This window comes from Plectrocnemia conspersa, unplaced genomic scaffold (genome assembly GCF_051122295.1).
Source record: "Plectrocnemia conspersa isolate PC_06_02 unplaced genomic scaffold, ASM5112229v1 ptg000008l, whole genome shotgun sequence".
Classification (NCBI taxonomy): domain Eukaryota; kingdom Metazoa; phylum Arthropoda; class Insecta; order Trichoptera; family Polycentropodidae; genus Plectrocnemia; species Plectrocnemia conspersa.
This window is the reverse complement of record NW_028277172.1, coordinates 13,303,103-13,325,998: the sequence shown is the minus strand read 5'-3', so window position 1 is coordinate 13,325,998 and position 22,896 is coordinate 13,303,103. Positions and strand designations below refer to the sequence as shown.

Genomic DNA, 22,896 nt, shown 5'->3' with positions numbered 1-22,896 from the left:
GACGAATAGTTTTAAAAAAAGGACGAACTAACAAGAGTCGTTGTATTGTTTTTTTTCAAAACTTGATCATAAACAATGTTTTTTGTTAAATTATTTTAATATGCTAACACAGTAGCTATTATAATGTTTTACTCGTGCCAGTATGACATATATTTGACTGTTTGAGAAGCATTCATCTCTTTAGCGACAAGGCATAATTGAAATTAAAGATGCTTGAAGCCGAAAAACAAATTCTAAGAATGTGCTTATGGAAATAAGTGTATCCTCGTCTTGAAGCGTAGCAGTCAAAATTAAATATATATGTACTGAATGAAAATTCCTTAACAGCAAAATATATCTACCAACCTTGAGAGTTGTTCAATCTTGTGCTGTAGCAATCCACTTAAAAAAATTAACAGCATAGCTTGTAGCTTCTTCCTCCATCATTATTTTAATAAACAAGTAAAATACACTTGCTACAACCAACATAGTTATATGAATAAAAATAATGATTAAAACTATTTTTTAAAGTCATTTTTAAACGTATTAAGATAATTATTAAATCATATAGTGAAGACAGATAAAGTAAATTATATTTTTAAAAAACCAGTTACTATTTTAATATGATATATTTATGTTACAGTCAAAGTGTTCCCTAAATTTTATTCATAAAATACTGTCAAATGCTATTTTCAAATAAACTAGTTTATTCAAAAATATATTAGTTTGATTTTTTTCGGCACTTCCTGAAACGCGTTAGTACGTGAAAGAATAAAATGGAGGATAGACGTCATATGATTTTTTCCAGAGTCGGGCCCCTCAAGGAGAACGGGCTCCAAGAATTTGTCCCTTCCTTCCCCCCCTCCCCTCTAGGCAGGCCTAAGTACGATAATAATTATACTAAAGCCATATAGTTTGTGTAGGAACAAACTAGTTCGTTAATACATTTTTTGTGTGTATAACAACTGCACAGATTGGTATCTGTATAATCAAACTAGTATGTTTATGAACAAAGGAAATGTACACATGGACTAATACACACAAACTAAGGTACCGCAGCTAGCAAGTGTGTGAATACCGGAAGCTAAACATTTTGGGTTTAAAATATTATTTTAACACGTTGTAACTGTGCGCTATATAGCTAAGTATAAATAATATGAAAATATATAATATTTATACACAGCATATTTTTATTGTTATTTACCGGTAGGGGTAATTCAGCTAATTATTATTTTTTATAATATTTTTTTTTTAAAAAAGATATATACTATATTGCTTAAATTTAAATATTCATATAAAATCTTTATATGTTTGTAATAAAGATTGATTTATTAATCTGTAGTTGCATTTATTTTCGTAAACCAAAAAGAACGCACCGTAAATCATCATATCTTATCTCCCAATCCAAACAAATAATTTATTATACAATAATTAATTTGAACAATCTCGATGTGTATGAATACATTTTTGACTCAAGATTCTTATCTTAACTTTTGGCGCATATCGAGTTTTCATTGTGGCGAATTTCACCTGCACGGGCCAAGGTGAAAAAATAAATGAAAACAATAAATAAACGCAAGAGCAAGAGCATTGCACACATGCATTCGATGCAAGAGGGCAACAATAAAGATAACAGCAGTTATATGGAGTCTCCTTACATCGAAACGCTCATCGGCGGATAAGTGGAATCGGATTTGGCCCCGTCGGGTCATCTCTCGCTCTCTTGGGCCCGACGGCCGCGTTTTATTCAATAAAAAGTTGGCAATAAATGAATGCCATTCGGTGAGATTATCTCGGGCCGGCCCACACGCTGCCAGAGCGTATTCAATTTTATTGACCGCTTTATTATTTTCGCCCGGGCTGTTTATCTCTCGCTCTTCGCTATCCGCGAGGCTCGATTCGAGTTAACGCTTTTACTCTTTTGCGGTGGAGAAATAAATTAAATTAAGATATTATATCGATGCACGCTCGCTTTTAAGGTTCGGCTGCACGAGCTGTTTACTAGCGTTTTCTTTCTGCTCATATCGGATCCACAAGATCATATTTCAATCTTCATCCCACACTTCAAAGTCACTCCAAAGATTATTAGAAAACCAAACTGCGCCTAAATTACCACATCGCGGAACTTTAGCATATAGGGCTTGCCGTCATTGTGGTTATATATTTGACGAATTTTGATATGCAAATAAATATGCATATAAAAATATTAGGTTTCGGTTCTGATTATACGTTTGCGATAATGTCTTTATAATTTAATACCGAGTATTATTTTTTTATTTATTAAGAAAATATCTAATTCACGTTTACTTTTGAAATTCCCTCAATAAATTCCGAATAAGAAAACGAATTTTTCGAATCTCCTTTGGCTGATGTAGTCTAGTAAAATTTCAACAGAAGTCAGTGGTATCTTGTGATTAATGTAATCGTAAGAATCTTTTTCACTTGTATTCTCATTATCACTCCCTTCCTTTTCTGTTTGAGTGACAATATAAACGATATCCGCATCATTCAAGCATTAATTATTTAAATCGCGATCAAACCACTTCTTGATGTTATTCCGATCAATATTTTCTAAGCATTTTAAATTTTCAATTAATCTGCATATTTCAGATGTATCACTTTCCTAAGACTAGAATTTAATACATATATTTTCACATTAGAAAGAATCTTTTTTTACGATCTAAAAAGTGTTACTGGTTTTTACTTTTGACTAACATTGTGAAATTCCATGTATAGCATCCAATATCGTCATTCTTTATTCCAGAAATTTATTTTTTATGTAAGATTTTTAATAAAAAGCTATTTTGAAATATGACGGATTAGGTTGTTTTTCAAAAAATATTTACAAGATCAATATTTATAAAAAGTCAACATCAACTTTAACCCCTAATGTAAAAACATAGGATTTTACAAGTGATTTTTTATTTGTTTTTAATTGAACGACATTTCGAAACAAGACGGGAGATAAGGCTGGCTAATAAACTAAGCTGAGGTTTTACAAGAGCGAGTGAAAAAACATTAACATTAATCCTCAAATTTTTTAAAATATTTTTAATGAAATTTTTTAACGTGATAGTCACTTATTATGATATATGAAGCTCAACACTGTAAATAATATTATAATAAACTTTAAAACATTTTTTATTACAAAATTATTTATGTATTAAGCAATGTTTTGTCTGAAAACAGTAAATACGATCTACATATGTCCAAGCTGGTTCTTATATATTTTAATATAATAATTTAAATTTTTACGACATTATTATAATATGTCCCGTGTTTCAATTATCTATTAAAAACTATTTTTGGGATATTGGTAGTTTTTTAAAAATGGCTTAAAATATTAAAATACGCACAATACATTTAATGACTAAAATTTTTAGAAAATTTTGTTGAGCTTTTACCAATATTACTTTCAATATTTTGTGTAATATATTTCATTCTGTTCATTAATATCATGTGTATACGTATAGGGGTGACTGACAGAATTATTAATAGAATCACTCCCCAAAGGTTAAAATAATGATTGAGCTATAATATAACATGAGTGTGCTTTTACGCAAACATTACCAATATGTAAATATTGGAGTAAATATAAAAATCAACTAAAAACTTGCCATGAAACATTGTAGTTTAATATAGAGCTATTAAAATTTTTGGGAAAAATATATTTTCTCAATAGATATGTAGATCAATAATATTTAGAATTAATTATATTGTTGCCTGATATTAAGTAGGAATTACTTACTATCTTCTTTATAATATTTGAAAATTTATGTTATTGTAGGAAGTATAAATATATATAATTTATTAAATTAATAGATAAACATATATGGATATTTTTATTAATATATCACTTTTATTATACGCATATTTTATACGTTTACACAATCTGGAAGATGTTATAGAATAAAAAATATGAGAAATGGCCTACGTTTCATTTAAACTGTCGCAGGCGCCGTAATTCAGTCCAATTTGTCTGCAATATCATAAATTCGGTTGAATTTTAATATTTTTAAGACATTCGCTATAATAAAAAATATATAAAGCTATTACAAAACGAGTTCTATAACACCCCTGAATCTTTACAAACGAGTCTTTCTCGAATCGAAGGCCTTTAAAACCTCGCCTAGGGACAAACGGAAAGATATTTTCATAATAAAATAAATCTTTACACGTCCTAACTAATTTTATTTATTGGAGCGCTGTTGTTCTGAAATTTATTATTAAAATAATATACATACAGTATTATTTAATATATGCATTAATTGAAATATTAGGTCAATTTAAAAATTCCATCAATTATTTATTTGAAAAATTTTAATATGATCAGTTATAATATGAATTTGGTATAATTGAAAAAAATATAAATTAAAAAAATATTTTTAAACCCATCTTAAGATCAGGATTTTTAAGGTTATACAATGTATATAAGTCATTAAAACGCCTTAGTCGTAGCAAAGTTGTATGTTTTAAATGACCGTAGAAATTACAAATTCAGTGTGAGTGTGAGGTGTTCCGTTGTTACATAAAACAAAGACTAAAAATGTGGCAAAATATCATAAAATTAATGATAAAAAAGAAGTGAAATAACATCTCTAGCTACTGAGGAATTAAGTAAAATAAAATGTTTTGATTTATGTTAAACGATCGATGATTTTTTTAAACAATGCCATGGAGTTCCCATAGTTGATTTTTATAAAAGGCTTACTAGAAGGTCTGCAATAACTATTGCAAAAAATAAATTAAGATGTTTTATGAACTTCTTATGAATCAATACGTGAATTAATTGCTTTAGAAATATACTCGGGGACATATATGCTATGTATAGTGGAATAATGTACATATATTTATAGTTATATATTGATTTTTTTCTGAGTGTGTATATATGTATATTATGAGACACTATATATGAACAAAAAACATTTTTTTCCTAACGTTTTTGTTCTTCTTCAATATTCTCCAACCGCAAAACTTTTCCGTCGCAATCTATCACTTAAGCCACGGACGGGTCACGTCAGATTTGTCTCCTCCGTCGGATAACTCCATTTAGCCCTGTGGCATTTATTCGACACAAGAATGAAAGGACACATATCCATTACCCCGGTTGAACTTTTTCAATCAAGGGTACACGCCGGGATTTTCCTACCTAGAGGGAGGAATAATTGATATAGAAGTTGCGAAAGGTTTTCGTGTCGATAATACGGAATGCCGCGCGGGGCTCGCTAATGTCACCCCCGGGAATCGGCCGCCCGGGCCCTTTGCATCTTATACCCGGCGCGAGATTAATCAAATAAATAATTCATGACACATTCAGACAAAATAATCAGGACACTGTATCAGATTGTTGTTGCCAGAGCGGCGAATGAAAACGCAAATTCAATTTGCTACACACGGCGAATCAAGGCTGTGTAAATAGTATTGTGCGTACCTGCTGTAGGTATTGTCGATCGATTTTCAGAAGTGGAATTTTGAGATATGAGAATCATAATAATGGTATTTATTATACATACGACGAACGTACTCAATAATATTTATATTATATTGTGTCCCTTAAATCATATAATCCAGACGATTAATTAAAATATGATAGATCCAGACATTATTTTTTTTAACTTAACCATTATGACTTGACAGTTATCCCTAATGTGCCATGATGTCTATTATACAAACAAAAAATTATATATGTCTAGCTAATACTAATTACATTGTACTATTTAAACGACAAAAATAAAATAACTCAAATAATAGTAGAATTACATTGTCATTAATTTAGTGTTGTTAGTTTTTTTTTTAAATTTGTTTCTAAGGTATCACATTATATCTGTCGTAAAAATGTATCAAATATAATAATATCAAAACCACAAATAAATATTAAAAAAACATTATGAGCACTAGTAAATTGCATAGGCTAAAAATTAGACTAGCTAAAGAATAGCTACGGGAGAAGACTAATACATTGTTAGAATAAAAAATATTAATTATTTATTTTTATATTAATTTTGTAAGATATCGTTGATTGAACATGTGCCAAAAATGTACTTTACATAGACGCTTGGATATATGAATACATATCAACTGCAAAACATATAATGAACACGAATTAAAAAAATATATTTTAAAACTAGCTTCGAAATTATACATTACTCAAATACAATGCAAATTGTTTTAGCAATTTTAATACTTTACTATAAATGAGTTGAAAATTTATTATCATTATATGATATAAATAACAATTTTATTAAAAAGTCTTTGAGTTATTTGTAAAATAAGGTGTTCGTTAAAAACAAAACGATCTTAATTACAAACGTTATTTTAATTGAAATAAAAGCTATAGTTTCGAACTTTCTAGCCTGTTTCATATACTTTCAATGATATATTGTAAGAAAAGGCACAATGAATTTTTATTAAACCTGATTGTGTATTTGTAATAAGATTAAATTTTCTTAGACTTTATAATATCGAGGTATAATATGATATATGTAATACAATGAGATACGTGTATATTATAAAACATTAGTTAATAATATATTCTCGTATCATATAGGTACATAATAGAGCTTTTATAACTTTTAGTATCTATTTAACTTTCAGCGCCTTTAAAATTCCTCTCAGTTCGCTTCTGTTTTATAATATTTTATTAGCACTATGCGAAAATTATGAAATTTTCAGCGCGTTATGGCATTCTGCGCGAAAAAATTCTCCTCTAGCATCGTTTAAATTACTCGACAAATGTCGACTATGCGAAACTTTAATAGAAGCCTCCGTACTACGACTAGCTTTCGCGAAAATTAAAATTTTCGGACTTTTTCCCTAACACACATACGTAAAAAATTCTGAGCAGCGTTATTAAAAAAACTTCATATATCACATACAGACACGTGCTTTTAGCATTTATAATTCTTTGCGATTTTTTTGCAAACTATTTAACGAGAATTTCATTAAGGTAAAATATTCAAAACAGACACCCCACTGTCACATGTGTGTGACGAATTAAAAACCTAGGGGTGATATGGGGTTGCTTTCGTTCGGGTCCAAAGTGACGATTTCGCTTTGCCACTATGCTCTTCTCTCTTTGTTTGTGAGAGGGTTGAATTTCATAATTCACACTACATTATGTTTTGAATAAAGATCAACTTACACTTGCACAACGTATCGGTGTGTGAATGCAGGGCTGCAATTAGGTTTTTAATTAAACGCGATGCGACGGATTTTATGAACAGTAGGCAACGGATGTAGCAATAAAGCAGAACCTGCTATTTTAATTAAAATAATTGATCCTCGATTAAACTATAGGTTATTATTGCAATTTAAGATGATTGTTAATGTGTTCCGAGATATTTACAATAATTATTTATGGATTCCTTAATATAAATCTCACAGTATATATTCATTTATATAATCAGATATAAGTTGTTTCATAAAATAAATTATATTATAATACGGTCCAATTTTAACAAAAAAAACACGACGAGATAAATTTATTTATATAGAATAAATATATATTTTATAATAGTATTAAAATAATTTATATTTATTTAAAAGTAAATGAACATTTTATTGTTAAAAGTAGAATATACTATAATATGATAATATTATCTAAAAATTTTACTTAAATATTAAAAATAAAATAGTATGTAATTTGCATTTTTAATAAATATGAATTACAAATGTTTTGAAATTGTATTTTTTTGGGTTAAGAATATCGAATTTACAGATTGGCGCATTAAATATAGTCATTTAATTAAACGCGACATCAAAATTTGCAATGGTTAACAAAAAGGCTCTTTTAATGAAATAAAATTTTATATATTCATGGTTGGTGTATTTAAAATATCATTATTACCATTTAAAAGTGCCTGTTTTAAGTGTGTGTAAAATGTAAAATTCACAGATAGACCAAAAATGTGTTTTTTTATTGTTTTAATAATATTAGCTGTACACTCAAGTATGATCTTTAAGATTTATTTGGTTCTTTTCTAATTTAAAAATTTCAACCAAGGGATAAAATTATTATTTTTTACTACATTATGCATTAAGTGAGATGTTGCTTTTATGATCACATGCTATTTTAGGGTTGTGTGGTATTTGCAAAGCTTATGTAGCAGAATTTTGAAAGCAAAGTAGTACTCTTAAGTTAGTCTCACTTTTTAATTTATACTTAATATAACATATATTTTAAATTTGATATCTCCTAAAAAAATGATTAAAAATAAAGATTACACATTCAAAAGTTATATTGCTTAGATATGTATCAGAATCATAAAAGCAAAACAGCATTTTTTATGTGAGTTTCACTTTTTAACTTTTTCTTAAAAATTAAAAATCTTCTTATTAACCTAAAACTAGATTTATTGAAATCGATTTTTCTTAATTAAAAATAAATGTATGCCATTTATAAGTAGTTCAGTGACTAAAATTAAACTCAATAGGTGTTTAAAAATCTATATGTAATTAGAATTGTCTAATTTAATTGAGACCCTGTTTTTTATAACTTGATTTTTGAAAAAATCTTTTAGAATGGGCGGAGTAAAAAGCATTATTAAGTCATTTTAAACCAAAATCTGATTAAAATAAATAAATTAAAATATGATTAAAATAAATAAAAATAAATGGTGGTACATATAAATGGAGTCTACTGACTAATATCCAACTGAATATCTCTAATTGAAAAATACTACATTATACAACATATACAAATATATATTCAGTTTTTTAAGGCACTGTTTTTCTTATAATTACCTGCCTTTTTGACAATGGGATTTTTTATAGCGTACGCATTAGAATGGTTAGAGTAATATGACAATATTTATCAGAATAGTTGGTGTAACATTTTTAAGCAATTTTAACCCAAAAGCGGAGGTAACTAATTTAGACAAAAGACCATCAATTACTTTTAATTAAAAAGCGCTCTAAAAATAAATGGTGGGGAATTTAAAAGTAGTCTAGTGACTAATATTCATCTGAATAACTCTGATTGAAAAACACATTACAAACATAAAGTTGATAATTTAAAAGTAATTTATGAACAACATATATGTAAATTATACAAATTTTCTTCAAAAACCGTTTTTTATGAATATTTGCTTTTATAAAAATAAGATTTGCATAGCATATGTATTTGAATGGTGGGAGTAAAGTGTTATTATTAAGTAGTTCTAACCCAAAAGCGTAATTTACAGTAAATTCACACTTAATTCAAAATATATTCAAGAAAAAAAATATGATGAAACATTTAAATGTATCTGTCATACAACATGATATTCTACATGTCTAGTATATGTATTTTTAATTGTCAATTTTTTTTATGAATACTTGCTTTTATGCTGATTAGAGATTTTTGTAGTTGAGTAAAGTGAAAATGTCAAGTAATTTTACCTTAAAATTGGAGTTAACTAATTTAGACTAAGGGCCATAGATTACTTGTAATTAAAAAGCTCTCTAAAAATTAGTGCATTTAAAAGAAGCCCAGTGTCTAGTAACCAACTGAAAAGTACTTTTAAAAGTAACTTTGAAATATATTTTTGAAAATTGCCACTACAATACGAATACGAATGTACGAGTATACGTATTCTGTCAGTTAAAAGATACTGTATTTTTAGATTTGACGTAGGCGTAAAATGTAATGCTCTTAATTTATTTCTCATATAATTTAACCTTCACTTTTAACATTAGGGAAAATTTTTATTTCAAGCTGATGTTTAAAATACTTTCGGTGTAGCCAAATATTTTCATGTATGTATATAGTATGTGTAACATGCATGTATGTATGATGTATTGTACATTTTTAATATATATGTATATAATATAATAATTTGCTTAGACTTACATGGTAAAAAATGATCTTGACCGTCACAGTAGTCAATGTACTCCATCCACCATGTGACAAAAACAAAAACGAAAAAAAACACAACAAAAAAATACCACACAGATTGCTTCACACAAATTTGCACGAATATCTTATTTCTTTTCCAGCGTAAAAGAAATAATAATAATCATTATCATCACATAAAAAAAACAAAATCACACGCGAGCGCGTTTTCGATGCGAATCCAATGCTTCGCGGACGTTACGCTGCGAGATATCGGATATCGGACAGCGAACGTAGAACCGGACGAAACAACCCCCACCCGAGCGCGGCTGGAGAGCGACTGAGTGCGAAGCGAACTCGCCGGCTGGAGCACGCCGCTCCGCGGACAGTGGGACGGAGTGCGAGCGAGACGGAGCGAGCGGTGCAGCAGAGCGCGAGACGGAGAGGCACACAGAGGCGGCGGGGGCACATTGCACATTTCGAAAAGTTTCAACGCCACCCCTGCTTGCTGTGCGATCGCCGCCGGGGTACGCGCGATTCGCTCACCTGTAAATAATTATTATGCGAGCGTTTGTAAATAATGTGTGGCGCGATGCTGGATGGTGATCGTTTGGAGGTCGCGTCAGTGTGTGTTTATTCATTAATAAGAGCAATGTATAATTACATAATAATTATATGAATGGATATAAATTTCTTCACTTCATTCATGTTACTGTAAATTTAATATATACATACTAACCCGCTAGGAAAGCCATAAAAGCTAAAGGATTTTATATACGAAAGTAAATGAAAATGCGCTAAAATTTCCTTTCCGGCGCAATAAACATGAGTAAAATGGATGTGTACTGTAGGCCTGACATATATTTAAATACAAATAACAAATAAATGTGTTTTTTTCTACAAAAACATCACTTAAAAAAATGCTCTTAAAGTGGAATAACCAAATATGAGCGCAATAATGATGGCAATTCCAGTTACCGCCCAAATCAACTATGATTGGTCGTAAGAAGTTAACTTACATCAGACTTAATTGATTATTATTTTTACTAAAATTTAGAGATTAACTCTGTAATCAAATTTTCTTTGTTGATATTTAGGATTTTACGAATATGAATATGAAAAAATATTCAATTCATTTAAAAGCATAAAAAGTAAATAAAGAAGCAAAAATTACCCGGATACAAATTAATAAGATTTATTTTTAAGGAGCCGATTTAAACTACGGGTATATGTGTATAATTTAGTATTCTACATGCTTAATATAAAGTTTGTAAGATAGTAAAAGTATTTTTTTGCTACGAAATCATTAGTCATTAAAATCGTAGTTTGATTTATTAAGTAATATATAGTCTACTTCTGCAATTATTTTTTGCTAGTAACTTTTTTGTTATAGAGTTTATAAATTTTTGTTTAAAAATTAAATTTACTTATTAACCAGCACGATAGACAAGTGGTATAAGTCTCTGTCTATTGACCTGAAGGATCTGGGTTCGAATCCCATATGAACCCTAGTGTTTTTATCGTGTCTAGGAGGTCAGAATTATTGATTATTATATAATTATAATACCGATCATCATAGATTAGGTTTACCTAGATTTTCCTTCTCTTAAGAACGAATATTTGTGACGATTAATTAAAATCGAACTATGTTATACATATTAGTTATTGAAAATACTATATTAATGAGCTACTTTAGCTGATAGAAAATATTTTATATGTATTTAATTTTTAAAATAAATAAATTGCAATACATATTCTTTGTTGTTGTAGACAATTTTGATATTAATATCGATTAAACATAAAAAAATATCATTTTATACAGTTGTTATTAAAAAATAATAAAATACCGTGCATAAATATACATTTATAACAACTAAACTTTTTGAGCCTGTATAGCAAAAGTTTGAAATGAAATGTAGTCTCAGAACATAGTCATAAAAAGTGGCAAAATCAAATAGTAAAATATGTACATATTTTAGATAATGTAATTTAAAAATAAATCCGGTTATATATTATAATAACTTTACTGTAACAATCAGTTTGCAAAAAATAATTTAGCAGTTTTTATAGAAAAAAATACCTTTATATGTTTTAAAGATCCATAAATATATTTAGCACTAAACGAATTAAATATATACTATAAATTAAAATATACATAAATACCGAACTGAAAATAAAAGCGATTTAACTGAAAAAACAAATGATAGGTACAGTAAATACATATTCAAATTTTTATTTTACATATTATTAAGTATCTAACTTAATTTATTACCCTAATTTTATGACTATTAATAATTTTTGAGGCACTTGCAATAGTTTTTCGTATTTAAATTCAGAAGTTAGTCATTTTTTACAACTTATTAAAAACATTTTTTGTTTTTAAATATGTTATATTTTTCTTTAATTAAATTAATTAATAAACATTTTATTTTGATAAATTCTTCGATTTTAATTATTATTAAATACTTAAATACAAATATTAAACAAATAAATAAATTATAGTGAAAAACTTTTCTATGATATATGTTTTATTGGATATACCATCAAAACGAACCAAAACAAAATAGCGCCGACAAACCGGCGCAGCGTCGAAGCAGCGTTAGACAATAAAGCGCCACATTAAAACACCGTAATGCATATATAAAAATAAAGATACGAGCATAAAGATATTAAAGTAAACAAAAAATTAGATGAAACACAGTAACGATAAAATAAGAACCGTTTCCATGTAGTTTTTTTCTGAATGTGCACATCTGTATTTTTGCTGATCCTTTGATATTTATTTTATTATAGGTTATGAAATTGATTTTTATTATTCGACTCTCGTTTTACAAAAACTTACCGCAAAAATATAGTTTTGACAATACGATTACAAATATAGTACAATTAATCACCTCACTTCTAAATCAAATAAATTAATACATTGTAATATAAAGGTTTACTATTTTCGTGTTTGTTTTTTATATATGCGTGGCGCTGTTTTGACGTGGCGGCTTATTTTCTTGCGCTGTTTTATCAGCGCTATTTTTGAGCGGCGCCGTTTTAGAGATGTAGGTTTAAAGGTCAGCGAATCTGCGTATATTTGGCGTTCCCATATTTTCAAGTACTAATAAGTGTCATAGCAGAAATCACCTGGATACAGAACATTAAACTAAAAAAGTTAATAGCTATGAGATAGAGTTCGACACTCTTTTTTCATATTTCTATATGATTTGAAAGTCTCTTTGTGGCAAAAATCTTTTATTTTTCAAAATTTCTTAAAGTGGATATTGTTTAAACTACCGTGTTTATGTTTTTATTATACATAGTAAACCATAAAATATAAACCTAAAAATGATAATAATATTTTTCGCGTAACTAAGAATGATAAATATTAGATTTTAAAACATTTTACTAATTATTTGCATTAAAAGTTTATTTAAAATTTTATTGTTAATATGTTAGCTCAAATATAAATTTAATAAAAAAAACTCAAGGAAACTTCTTAAAAAAAAAATATTAAGTGAACTGAACTATTGCGTTTAAGAAAGTATATAAAATTGAAAATCATTCTGAATATATTATATTATTATTTATAAAGTATTGTTATTTATCTATTACAAATAATAGAAATATACTGATATATTTATTATGGAATGAATTTGTGAACATTTATTTATTTTATCATTTCTCACGAAATGTAAATAGTTATTACTGCTATATTTAGATTTAATTCAACAAAGTTTTACTATAAATGCTTATTGACCTTCAAAAAGTCTAGTCTACACCGAATTCTATTTTTAAGAACACAATATATTTATTTTGTACAAAAATATACACAAAACATAATAAATAGTACAGATAAGTAATTGAAAATAAATTCATATTAAAACGAGTAAACAATTCTCCGAAAATTTCAATTTACTATCTCGAAAGGTATATCATTTATAATTTTAAATTGGGTTAGATACTCAAATTAATTGAAATTCGGCCCCAGAGTAATCTCTAGAATTTGGATTATTTCAAATAATTTACAAGCTAGGCCCAAATGTTTTGTATAGTAATATTGATCTGTTGAGTTATTTTATAAGCATATCGTGTTTCAATAATATTACTTAGCTTCAAATATCACTTGAGGTTCATAGGTGATATCTGTAGGCGTTACATACAAAAAATATTTGTATTAAACCTAAAATTTACCTACGTAATAATATTTTTTTTATTATAAAAGTTAAGATCTTAAAAACAAAATTAATTCTTCAATATAATAATTAAAACATATTTCTGTATATTTACTACATCATTGCAAGTTTTTATGTATAAGCTCAATACGATTAAGGTTAATAATATAATATATTGTTAAGAAGTCAGAATTGAGGTAAACGAGTAATGTTATTCTTAAAAAAAAACATTTAGATTTAGGTAGAGTCGCAAATGATGGATCATTTCTTTTGTAGTGTTCGTAAAATAGCGTTTGTAATACAAATGTTAAATGTATTTATTGTAGATCTGTATTACTTTAATGTTAAAATTACAATATATAATATATATACAGTTTAAACATTTCATGCATTGTTGTGGTGGTACCTATCTGCATTCTCGGTTCAATCTTTCGACACAAATGACTTTTAAGAAGGGTTCTCCGACGAAAGGGCACGTCACTGGCGCACCTTTCATCGGGTACGCCCATGACGTGTGTGAATATGACGAATGCGAAACGCATTCACAATTCACATCCTTTAAAAGAGATGTTACGAGAATAATGGACGGCCAGAGCCCGGGTCGCGCGTAACACGTGAGCGTCTCATTCTCTCATCGGACAAATCCAGATGCTATCAACTAAGGGGCTCCAATTAATATTATTTCATTCTCCCTGCATCCTTTTAATGCCTTTTTATAAAATAATTCAAATATACAAGAATTGCAATATTTAAATACTCTGCATAAAATAAAAGCACGTGCTAGAAAAATAAGTAATGAGGTAAATACATATTTAATTTAGTTAATACAAAATGCATAACGCTATAGTAATGAGTATAAACATTGAATGGGTCATGGTTGCCTTCAGAAGACTTGTGCACTTCGAGCTTTTTCCACTTGGTTGCCTCCAGAAGTCTTTTCCACCCCCTCCAGCCACCTAGGTCGTGGTCCACTCACTCTTCGCCGACCATCTGGTTGGTAAATATCAGATGCTTCTGTGGTATTAAATCTTTCATGTAGGCATTTTTCGCATAACTTTTATTTTAAACACTCGCAGTCTCTAACTCTAGGAGTTGTCCGGCGTCCATGTATTCACCCCATATGTCAGCACTAGTATTATGAAGGTTTTATATAGCCTTATTTTAGTGCTTCTTGACATACAGGTAGATCTAAAAATTTTATGAAGCTCAAATAAGCATCGGTTTGCAGAAATTATCATTCTTTGGATCTCACCACTGATGTTATTCTGAGCATTGACCAATGAACAAAGGTATAAAATTCACTCACTTTATTTATTGTTTGCTTACCTGTTTGCAGGTGGTCTTCGTGTCTTGTGCATATTGACCTTTAGTCCTATTCGCTCAGCAGCCTTCTGGAGGTCTCCATTGTGGCTTATATTGAGCGTCCAATTATATCAACATCATCGGCGTAGGTCAACAGCTGAACGGATTTGATGTATATAGGTCCATCTGTAAAGATTTTTAAACCTCTGTCAGCTTTTTCTAACGCAATATTAAATAATAAACGTGCGAGTGAATCGCTCTGCTTAAGGCCTTGAATAGTATGAAAACTACCATAGAACTTATCATGTGAAAATTACATTAGACTTTTCTCATTGAAAGTCTGGTGAGCTTTATGAGCTTGTTTGGTACTTCAAACTCTGCCATTGCCTCATCAATAAGTATCTAGTATACATATAAAATAAAATATGAATTCTTTTTTAACAGAAAAAAAAATATTGCAAGACTACGCCTCATACCATGATCGAAATCTGACGACAACTACAAGAGTAATCGTGTCTATGACAGCCGTTTGAAAATATAAACTTTGAATCGTCGAATAAAAAATCATTGAAATCTTCTGGTAGTTGCAATCTACCATCTTTTAAAGTGTCTTCATATCAAATAGTATTTTTATCAAAATCTAACAAAAATGTATGTGCTGATTTTTATTTTAAAGCAAGTTCTACCTAATGATAATTTTGTAAAAAAAAGTGAATAATATAATTTTTTTTATTCCAATTTGATGACATATTTATAGCTTGAATATATTTATAATAGTTTTTATAGTTTTTCAGGATACTGTCTTTTTTTTAATTATAGTAAAAATTTTGCTTTGTATTTTTGTATTAAAATTTAAGCATAATAAAGCATGAACATGTTTAAACTAAACAGTTACTTTTACTTAGACTTTTCCGCAATATTTTAGTTTATTTGCCAGCAATTAAATAAATTGTCTAGTAAGTTAGGCACGTTGGATTTAACTGCTTTATGGAATATTTGATTTGCTACTAAACTGATTGTATGTACGCATTTCAGTAACTATGTAACGAATGTAACTCGTGCGATAGTTCGCCACTGAATGCAAAAATGCTATTGCATCAAATTTATACATTAATATAAAGAGCTTGAAATGTTATTTATGCTATTGTAGTAATAGTTTATGAAGTGTTTAAACATAGTAATATTAAATGATTTCCATGTATTTCAATCTCTATTAATAAATTATCAGAGCACAAAATACTACGAAATCTCCATAAATACCATTTAATCAATTTAATCTAATTATTCCACTAAATATTCCACTTGATACATTCACTAATGCTACAATTTTATTATTCCCTCGCTAATCCTCATACCAACTTCCACGAATATGGATCGGGCACTTAAATAAATTTAAAATAATTATTCTCGAGAATCTTGAGTATCCCTGGTCGCAACGGATTGACGCCGTCATCACAGCCGCCGCCATAACAAATCAACTCTGTGAAAAGTAATTATGATCCGTTGGATCGCGGCCATTGGTTAAAAGCGAACTTACACTCCTCCTTCGTGACCCCCACTACTCCATGCCGACGACCCGGTCATCATCGCGACCGGTGGCCCGTGCGAAATTTACATCCGCGAAATCGGCAAACCTGTCCGTCAGTCAAGAGACTATGTCGTTGTTGAGGTCTTATCGAATAACGACCGGGAAAACAGCCTTTTATCTACGGTCGTTTCGTTTATGATACATAACTGTCGTTAATAATTTGTACGAATTTATGATGCGTGCGCCGTCTTTTAATAACGCGTCGAATGTGGTCGATATGCCTCGAGGCTGTTTTTTATGTGATTAATATTTTTTTATTAGACGGTGCTTAAGATGGCAATCTTATGTAATTTCTTTATTAAATGTATGATTAAGTATAATTAATAAAGTGTGATAATCGTCAACAGAAATACATATACCTATCAATACAATGCAAATTGTTTTACCGCTTTTTTAAATCGACCTTCTAAGTTTTTATATATAAATAGGAAGTTATACTTGTATAGTAGAAATGTTAGCATATGTAATATTTTTATTACAATCGTTTTTATCATTTGTAAAGCTAATTGTGACATATGTACCTATGAATTATTTTGCTGGGATTTATCCTGAATGCATTTTTTCTGTTGCAAAGTATTAAACACTTATTTTTTATGGCTAAATTACACGATGATCAGTCTAAATTTTTGTTTTTGAGTCAAGATCAAAGCAATATTAATCAATTGATTTATATATAATGAAATTTTAATAATATAGAATGCGTTATTAATATTTTTAGCCATAAAAAAAATTACTACGTTTATGTATTTATGTATTACGAAATAAATAATTTTACTTTATTAAGTAACGCTTATATTTTTATCACCAAATATCTAAAAATAGTACATACTCTTAATGTATTATAATTAACTCTTAACAAACAAATTCCTGCAATCGTTTGCGTAGGCACTAAATCGCCAATGTTTATCATTCTAAAACCACTGCCAATGTACCTACATATTAACTAAAGCTTCATAGCGCTACTTAAAATATAATAATGCTTTCCCATCCAGCGTTCGGCGTACAAAATAAAATAACATAAAAAAACAGGCTAAACCGAATAATGTTTTTTCGGCCAAATTTGCGACAGGTCAAGCATAATCGGATTAAATATGAAACAAGCCTTTTTCGGGGAGCGGGCGATAAACGAAATTGTTTTCCAATAGATAAAACGGTATAGGGTCGTGCCGCGTGTCGCACTGTTCCATTGTCGGACCGAGCTCTCCTAACATATCATTTGGCCTGAATTACGACTCGGGGGACCGGTTTAATCGGCGAGTGCTTCTTTATGGACGAGTCGTGAATCTAGAAAGAATGAAACGGAACACGAGGAGCGGACAGGAACGAAAACTGGCAGCGAAAGTGGTGACGAGTGCAATTGGATGCTTTTCTAGTGTGTATACCATAGAAATAGAATAATACCCAGTAGCAGTTAGTGAAAATTTGAAGTAAAGTTATACCTGCATTTGATTTTTCTACTGGATTTTCAGATTGTTTTTTGAGTTCATAGTATCTTAGCTTTATTATATCTCTTCATTGAACCGGTAAATAAAAAATACAAATTTGTATTTCTTAGAAAATTATTACAAATTTGTATTTATTACAAAATATAACCGTGATGTTTCTACATATTTATATCATCAAATGAGATAATGCAATAAATAATCAGTAATCTTTGTGCGATAACATTCAGTGATGTTTGTTTTTGCTTGCTGTAATTGCTGTAATTCCTTCAGTAAATATTTTTAGCTGAAAAAGATCAACAACACAAAAACATTTTAGCTACAAAGTTTCTAACAAGTTTCTAATAAGTCTTTTTAAGTCTAATTTTTGGGTAGTGTATTTTATAACAAATAAAAATGAAAACATTCTCATTAAATAAAAAAATCATAAATTATATAACCTCAAAATTTTTCATTATTCTGTCATATAACAGAAAAGTATACTCATAGGTTCATCTTTTTTAGCAAAGTGAACCAATGAATATTCATTATTAACTAAAATTTATTAGGTCAAGTTGGTTTTGACTTGTTCGTTTTGGTTAGGTTTGGGTTTAAACAGCAAATGGACGAAATATTGACTCAATAAATTGAGTCAATATTTCGGCGATACATCACCTATAAAGGGCAAAATATTCATAGCAAGCGAGTAACAATAGAGTTTTACTGATATTGACCAGTGAAATTAAAAATAATGTTTAATATATATTTACAGCCCTAGTTAGTAAAATTATATTTCTACTAGTAAAAATATAATTTTACTAAAAAGTGTTATTCACTATTATGTAAATTATATATGTGAAATAAAAAAATTGCTTATATTTCATTTTTAAAATATAAATAAAATAAATGCTTTTATTTCATTTTTTAATTTCGTTTATCATAGCTATTTTTTATTCTTTTGGCAATTGTATTTAGTAATACATTTGTAATCTTTTCTATTAAAATTTTAATTATTAATTAATGAATAGCTGCCTGAAGAAACTTCTTAATTTAAAAAAGTGTGAAACCAGTCCTTTTCCCGATAATGAGAAATTTATATTATTTAACTTTTTTATTAAAAAGTTAATAATTACTTTAATAGACATCATTATTTCGTATCCGAGACTAAATGCTTTAATAGAAATGTTGACAAGAGTGGAAATTTATTAAAATATTATTATTAATTACGTTTATTTAATCTCCAATATAAAAACAATATTAAACCTATACTTAATTTATTATAATCATTTTAAAATTATTGAATTCTAAGGTTTTAAAACAAACTAATGACACAAATATATACAGAATTCTGTACATATTTGTGTTATTAGTTTGTTTTAAAACGTTAGAATTCAATAATTTTAAAATAATTTTTGTAAAATGATTATAAAAAAACTATGTTTAATTTTTTTATAGTTTTATATGTATATATGTAATAATAATATATTATTCATATGTAAAAAATTAAATATAAATAAATCAGTTAGAAGCATTTGTAGCTAAAAAAATGTAAAATTAGTGTAAGTATACTGTAGGTACAACGAAAAATAGTGATATATAGATTACAGATTATAGATTATAGATTTGAATATGCTACAAAGTAATATTGTGTATGATATAGAACAATCTCTCAACCACTTAATTAAATCATTTCTTACTATAAAAACATTATATTTATAATAACAGAAAAGTAGATTTTAAAATTTAGCTGATTGTCAGTTTACACAGATTGTAGTAATACTTTTAGATCATAAATATTTAATAGTTTTTAATGGCTTTCAATGATGGTACAAGTCGCTGACTATTAACCTGAAAGTTCTGGGTTCGAATTCCATATGTACCTTTTTTTCAATTTCGATCGTGTCTGGAAGATCGGAATTAGTGATTAATTATTAATTAAAATTGTGATCTTACATCACAGATAACGATTACTTTCTTAATCCCACTGATGTATACATATTAAGTATGTAAAAATTATACATTAATAATTATTTCAGTTTATAGAAAATATCATATGTATATGTAATTAATAAAAAAAATTAACACCGTCAATAAGCCACAAGGAACAGCAGCGAATGAAATTGCGGAACACCCAAATGTGCGAAATGTTTATTTGAGCAACGAGTATTTTATGGTGCCCACTCAAGTAACCCGAGAAACCGACAATACCGTTCAAGAAACCAAAGTCACTCAGTTTCCAAATAAAATAGTATGTGACAAACTTTGTCAAACACCTTTGCAAAGTCGCAAAGCTTTCATCGTAAATTAGTACAATATGTATAAGCAATAATAATTAAACTTACGTGTTTAACCAAAGACTTTCGTGTATAACATATACGCATAAAAATTGTCACACTTGTCCCAAATGATAAAATTGTCTCGGACCCCACGCTGTACTAAAGTTAACTGTCGGGGCTCAAAACTGGAGGCGGAAGTAGTGCAAAAAGGTAACCGTTCCGTGGCGAATCCGCGATAATTTTGTGGTTTTCGGCAAAGACCACAATGGATGACCCGGCTGAAAAAGGAATGATTTATTTATTTCTTAAATGAGCTTTTGTCCAATTCAGATCCGACCTGAGTATTTATGGACACATTTAATTTAACCGAGAGACACGTCCCGTGTCCTATTTTGTCCCGTGCAATAAATGCTTTGTGATGTTCTGTAGGTATACCGACGGTATTTCTGACAATAGCGGGAATTTATAGGTCACTGTGCAATTTTTTTCTGTATTTAAAAACGATTTCGAAGGATGTTTGTCCGGTATAAAATTGTTTCGTGAACACCAGTTGTATTATATATCGCTAGTTTACAAAGTCGTACATATTTAAACCATGTTTGTTAGTAATAAAATGAAGCATAAAATAATATGCTGGTATATATCTAATCAGTGCTTTTTTGTTAGAAAAAAAGGGCTGGAACTCATATTTTGTTACTCTTTAATATACATAATTTTTTAAAAAATATATATGTATAATGAGTTGTTGAAAAAATAAGACCAGTTTCAAGCTACATGTGCTAAATTTATTTTGAAAGAACATACTATAAACAGTTAAAAGCGCAATTTTATTTTATTCCTATTTTTATAAATATTTGGTTACAATGTATTGTAGCATCAGCAATTATTTAATTCGCAACATTTTTTAAAATTCATTGATTTATAGAAAAAAATATAATCCATTGTTTTGATGCTATGAATTGTATTTGTACATAAATATCATTTATGTACAATTAAAAGTTCATTATTCTAAAAATAAATTATTTGTGAATTTAATAGTGTTGTATATATTTGCAGCATATACCTAACAAACAACAAGACCCCTTAAACCTGCTTTAGACTCTTTTTGATACCCATGGGGGTACAGTAACTTAGGTTAAGCATCCCTGAGCTAGACAAGAGTCTGGTTTATTAGCAAGTCGTGAATTTACCGACGAATATCGTATTGTTTTTCAAAATTTATGAACGCCTAGTAAAGTCTCATAAGGGACAAAGCTTTTAGTCGAAGGCCGCTTTTCCTAATCAGCTTTCATTGGTTGCCGATATAATATATTGTACTATATTCAGAAATAATAAGCTTGAACCGTAAAATAATATATTATGTTACACACAGAGAAATAATTAAATTTATTAAATTGGGGCTATTTATTAAAATACTTATAACATGTATGTATATGTTTGTATATATGCGGTGTGTATAATTTGCATATACCATTTTAACTTACTAACTACACATTGGTACGAAATGCACTATGTTTATGGCCCGGTTGTTTCGCTTGCATATTTCATATCTATGGTAATGAGTGGTTGAAATATGATTTTGGCGATGGCTGTGCTAACATTGACTGAAATATACGTTGTATTACGAATTATACGGTCGTTACAATCGTTCCGTAACAATTATGTATACACAGCGACATCGGGTGTGAGAGAAATTATTGTGCAAATAAAATTCAATACGAAATTTCACATATTAATCTTACATACCAAAACAATAAATTATTGTTTCAAGATTTACGACTTAAAAGTGTTTAAGAATAAGGGTTAATTAAGCGAATGTGCTCACTGTTACTATAAAGTAACTTTTTTAATGCTTACTATAAGCAAAAATAAACAATTGTTATATTACAAAACACAAAAAAATACGTAGTGAGAAAAAGAAAAAAAAAACATAACATAATGAAAAAAATAAAAACAAACCGGACCAGCTCCTCGTAGCTGACATTAAATAGATCAATGTGCAATATCAGCGTATTTAAAGAACCGGAAAGCGAAAGCTATAGACGATTCCACTAGTGCTGTCATGAAGTGATTGTGATTTTGGACGATGTCTGTGAACTTGCGAGAATTTAGCGATTCCTATCTCATAGTCTCATAGATACAGGAACGGATAGTAACCAAAGATCCTTTTTGATTATAAGGGAGTATTTGCTTATTCAGGGACTCCAAATTAGAGATCCCAATTCAAGAATGCGGCGGACTAGTCATAAAAGACGTAAATAATTGATGGATCATCAAAGTCAAATGTGTTCCTTATAGCAAAGCCGAGCATATTGCAGGATTTACACAGACGTCTGCGTCGTTTACATGTAGAGAGAAT

At 28.8% G+C, this 22,896-nt stretch overlaps 1 protein-coding gene across 1 annotated transcript in view; it reads right to left on the bottom strand.

Moving 5' to 3' along the window:
* Positions 1-10,131, bottom strand: part of LOC148233041 (uncharacterized) — a 252,942-nt gene extending 242,811 nt beyond the window's left edge. Inside the window, exon 1 of the mRNA XM_088189639.1 lies at positions 9,809-10,131. The gene's annotated coding sequence lies outside the window, so the exon portion shown is untranslated. The remainder of the gene's footprint in view (positions 1-9,808) is intronic.
* Positions 10,132-22,896: the final 12,765 nt, after the last annotated feature.